We start from the raw sequence: 5,661 nt of genomic DNA, 5'->3' as shown, positions 1-5,661 counted from the left end.
TCCAATTGGTATGGATCCATTGGTATAGATCTGATGTTCGAGGCCATAGCCCATTAAATCTGCAGACAAGTGCAAATTCTGCAAAAAGCTGATAACGATCGTCAATCCCAGGATGGGAGAGATTGATGGAAGGGATGTCCTCTAACTTGTCTACCAGAAAAGGCTTTGGAGCCTCAGATGGATGGCCTGCTGTCGAAGAGGGTTGCGGATGGGCAGCATCTTTGCGGACAGCATCTTTATAAGAGAAAGAAGGGGCAGAGGAGGTCTTCCTACAAGAACCCCCTCTCAAACGAAAGGTAGCTACAATAGAGGCGTCCCTCTGAATGCTGTAAAATGAGAGAGAACGGGTATTCATGAGTTGCTTACCCTTGTATATCAGTCTGAGGTGAGATGAGGGGATCCCTAGCTGGCATTCAAGATTCTGCAAAAGGTCCTGCACCAGATCCGTTGCGCGTGCCCATTGCATTGTTGTCTTGCCCGATAGATTGACTTGGATCTGGAAAACATGTGGTTCTACATGCAGATCTTGTTCAGATCTGGCCTCTTCTACCCTGCTCCAACAGATCCAGGAGTCCTTAGATCCATAGCGCAAATAGGGAGAGTTATTCTCTTGACATGCGTTCATCACATTGGTCCCAATAGCCAGCTTGCTGCCACAGCGAGCAACAGTAAACGCGTCTCCTCTGCAAGCAAACACGGGTGCTGTAGCTTGGGAAGGCGCCTTAAGAAAGGGCTTTAGCCATACGCATCCAATGCATTCCTTCCTTGCCTCCGCTGGCCCTATTGTGTCCTCTGAGCGCGCTCTCGATGACTCCCTTCGATCCCCAGTGTGCCCTCTACGCTTCGCAGTATTACTTTGTTCTTCCTGCGTTAGGGTTTGAGCTGAAACGCTATACGCTGCATTAGATCCATGCTCTCGCTTAACCTTCGACCCTAATCCAGAGCTACAGGGCCGTGTCCTTAACCAGAGGAGCTCCGAGCCAAGTCTGCCTCCCTCACCGAGCAGAGATGCCGCGCCGCCATGGATTTTGAGTGAAACAGCTTCTCTGCGCTCGGCTGCCATTTTTTCTTCTTCCCAACTCATCTATATTGAGTAGTGCCTAATGCATTAAATATGGAGGACAAAGAATATTTATTATGCAGAACAATTTGGATACAAGTAAGAGAAGAATTAGGAGGATTGTTCCTTGCATCAACCCATCAACAACTTGACTATCTCATGAGCAGTTACTACCCCTCAGTGAATGTGAGAACCACAGGAGACCAAATCCACTTTTGTAGGAGTTTTGGAGAGAATCATCCCTCCCTTCAGGGAGGCTACCCCCCACTCACTTTTTTATAAATAAGGAGCCTATCAGCTCAGTAGGATTCAATTTCAAGAAGAAAGATAGTGGTTATTGGAGAAGGAGACTCCTGCTTGTTATTTTGATTGTCATGTTACATATTTGAACAATTTTGAGATTAATAAAAACATTATTTTGTTTCCAGTATGAGTTTGCTTTAAGGGAGTTAATTTTTCTTGGGTTAGGGCCCAACCCAAGGACTTAAGCCCCTTCTTCTGTACATTTCTATTATGTATTTCTTTTGCATGCATTTAGTCTAGTTGTATTTCATTTCTACAAATACAATCTATAAGGAAAGCATTGTTTCTACATGCTAGTGAGTGAGATCCCTTGGGAAGCTTAGTTACAGACCCTATGTGGACAAGCACCAATAATAATTTCTCTTTTATGCAATAGTAAGATTATGTTGCAAATTCAACTCATCCTTTCACATGCACTATGTTTTTTGCAATTAGTGTTTTAGAAGTCATTTAATCACTTTTTCTATGTTAGCTTCAAACATTTATTTGGTGTTTAGAGGCAGTGTATTGGTTCATTGAGTATAATATCACCATTTCCTATGCATGAGCATCACTTGCTTCAACATTCCACCTCCCATTTATACTCACTCTGGAAATTGTCCACATTCTGGAAATTACACCACTGAGCTATAGGAGACTGTTAGCTTTATTTTTTTCCCCTGAACAATTTGGTATATTGATTAGATCTAGATTTGGAAAGGTCTCTTGCACCCTTTCATAGCCTCATACCACCTTCACCCACCTTTAGATCACTACTGAAACCTTTAGATTTCTCTCGGATGCAATCCTGTAGCAATATAGGGCATCTTGTAACATTACACATAATTTTTCCAAAATTCACCCATAATTGCCTCTCAATCACTTTTTTCTTTTCATCACTCCACAACATCCTCTAATCCTTGAAAATTAAATTGAGAAGATCAAAGATCCTTTAGATAGTTTCCTTTCATCGCTTTGTTTTAATTCTGTGACTACGGTAAATTTTTTTGGTTATGAACTAAGTAGCATAAAATTAGTTTACATTGATCACTTTTGAGAATTTAATGGTTTTGTCACAAATAACGTATAATTTACTTTGATTGCAATATCATAAATCTGTTTTCCTGCAAAATAGATTAGGGTCACTTTCATGACATTTACTCTCATGCAACTAGCTAGGGTTACTTTATGTTATTTACCTTATGCAAAATAGATCAAGATCTCCTTTTCTAGCATTCCCTTCCATGCAAATAGATTAGTGTTTCTTTCATGGAATAGGGTTAGTAATGCTTCAATTATTTCTTTTCTTGCAAAGTTAAGTAGTTTTTCATTTTGGAAACTTGCAAAATGCTCTCTGCACATTTTAGTTCAATTCATTGCTTGAGAGCAGCTTAGGCACAATATTGCTTAAAGGGCATATATCACTGTCACCTATTAAGTTTGTACGAAATCTAGATTGATAAATTAATATTGGTAGCCCTGGGATTCATAACATTCTTTTTGTAATACTAGGACTCATCACCTTTTGGTGCCATTGTCGGGGAGGTGTCAAAGTAGGTACTATTTTCTGCGTTAAGTTTCTTTCTTTTCCATTCCATTTCCTGAAAAACAACAAAAAGTTTTTGCATCAGTATTTCTGCTCATTAAAAAAAAAAACAAAACAAACAAACAAATAAACAAACAAAAACAAAAAACAAAAAACAAAAAACAAAAAACAAAAAACAAAAAACAAAAAACAAAAAACAAAAAACAAAAAACAAAAAATAAAAAACAAAAAACAAAAAACAAAAACCAAAACAAAAAAAACAAAAAAACAAAACAAAACAAAAAAAAACAAAACTAGGGACAGCTCAAGGAATTTTTTTTGCTAAAACCCCACTTCTACAAGCAGTCAACCTTCACTATTTGGTGACTATGGACCTCCTCCTTTGACCATAAATGATTTGGAGAACCTTTTGGGTGAGTAAATAGAGATATTTGAGGATCCTATAGGGGAGAAGAACCTCCATCACCCACTGAAGAGATGGCTATAAATAGGAACCCTTAATTATTTCTTGTTAGAGAGACAAATGTGGAGGCTAGAATGAAGAACATTAGCCCCACTGCTCTTCCACACTTTCATGGCTTGTATTCTGATGACCCTAACACCATCATGTTTGAATTTATTGTAGTTTGCAAGACATATGATCACACCTTTAATGAGTAGAAACTTAAATTCTTTCCTTCCACCCTGAAGGATGCAGCCTTGCGCTGGTTCATGAGTTTGGAAGGAGGCAACATCACTACTTGGGCTCAGATGCAACAAGCATTCAACACAAAGTACAAAGATTATTGTAGAGAAAGGGACATAAAAGAATAAATATTTAGGATGACTCAAGGGCCAGATGAGTCCCTTGAGGACTTTGAAGAAATATTTCATCTGAGCTATAAGAGAGCTAATTGCACCTTTGATCTAGAATCAATGAATCTAATGTTACTCTGAGGGGTCAGGGAAGAGTTTATGGAGATCCTCAACATGTTTTCTAATGGAGATAATTACCAACTCAATTATGAGGAAATTAAGACAGTGTTCAAGAACAACTCTAGGGCTACAAGAAAAAGACGTAGATCCAACAAAGGTTTGGTAAGTTCTTCACCTTCTACATCATCCATCAAGAATGAAATAGGAAGTATGTTGTGTATTTGGGTAGCATCGGATGTGCTATAGCCATGAAAATTGGTGGAGAGGCTAAAGCACATAAGATCTCCAATACCCAGAAATGGTTTGGGCAGAATCTAACCAGTTTGAGAGATATTAAAATAATTAATATTTTTAATGGAGCCCCTAAGTCTAAACTTAGGGAAAATAAAATATTAATGTGAATTAATATAAATTTGAGTTAGAATGGTCCAAAAGTCATGGATCAAGCTAGATCTAAACTTAGCCATTGATTAGGGACTTAATCTCATCCATTGAATTGTCAACGAGAAAAGTATAAGAGGAGGCTTGAGGGTCACTTGGAGAATACACCGAGTTGATCAAGAATTCGATTTTTTGGGGTAGGGCTTGCTGAGGAAATCAAAAGAGTGATTAGAGTTGCAGCTGAGGGGTAGTAAATGTAGTAGCAGAGAGGCATAGATAGTACCGAGAGGATCAACGTAGAAGCCGGGAGAGGGTTGACACAGATCCAACTAGAGGCCACGCAGAAGCAACCAGAGGTAGCCAGGAGCTATGCAAAGCCTGAGGTGGGCCAACGTGGGAGATGCAGAGCCCCGAGGGGTTGGCGTTGGGCCAGAAAGGTTGATGTTGGGCTAGAGAGGCTGACGTTGGGCCAGAGAGGTTGATGCAGACCCTAGAGGCTGACGCTGGGAGATTTCGTGGGATAGATTGGGGTTGATATCTGTCTCCGACTGAGAGGTACTATTGCTGATGGCATTCTCTATTGGGTGAGCCATTTTTGGCACCCATATTGTATTCTGAAACTTCTTAATAATAAAACCCTCATATAGTTGCACCGATTTTCCTGCATTGGGTTTTTCCGGGGACATTAGTCCAAAAATAACAATGTTACTTTTGTGCTTGTTTTTCCTTTACTTAATGATCTGTATGTGTTGCGACTGTACTTGTATTTATTGTCTTTATTTACATGGTAAATAACTTGTTAATTAACAGAACAAGTAGGAAGAAATAAACCAGAAAGTACAGGAAGGATTTCTAATAGTTAGACTTAGAAATTCCAACATATGTTAGAGGATTTTAAAAATGATATGTTACATATATTTTCCTTACAGATGGACATAATGCAGATCAAGAAGAAACAAGAAGAGGCAGAAAGTGCATTAGCCATATTTTTCCCTAGATGCACCAAAAGGCACCCTAGAAATGAGTATCCATTGAATGTAATACAAATATTCTTTGTGTGTGAGGAAAATCATGCAACTAATAAGTGCCCATCTCTTCTAGGTCTGAAAGTGGTCTATCAAGGAGCAAAAGGTGGTTTGGAGCAACTTTGCTTCGTCCTCCAAAGGAGGCTACAAGGCTCTAGGCCATATCAACAAGGTATGAAAGGTATACACTATCCTCCTTCTTTGAATTCAATTCATAATTCACCTTTTCAGTCTTGGTATCCTCCAAACAACTAACCATGGTCCATACCTTCACCTTGGTCCTATCCTTCTCAACTTGTCATTCCACCTTTCCAACCATATCAACATCAACCTCCTCAATAGGGTAATCCCTCACAAGGATGGAGGCCCCAAGCAGCCCAACCACCTGCCTTGACCCCTCTTCCTACTCAACCAAAATTACCCCAAAATAATACACCTAAGCAACCCCAAAT

The sequence above is a fragment of the Pinus tabuliformis genome, chromosome 9 (genome assembly GCF_031772625.1).
Source record: "Pinus tabuliformis cultivar Carrire ecotype Pingquan chromosome 9, CPIR1, whole genome shotgun sequence".
Classification (NCBI taxonomy): domain Eukaryota; kingdom Viridiplantae; phylum Streptophyta; class Pinopsida; order Pinales; family Pinaceae; genus Pinus; species Pinus tabuliformis.
The sequence above is the reverse complement of the archived record's forward strand: the minus strand, read 5'-3'. Positions refer to the sequence as shown.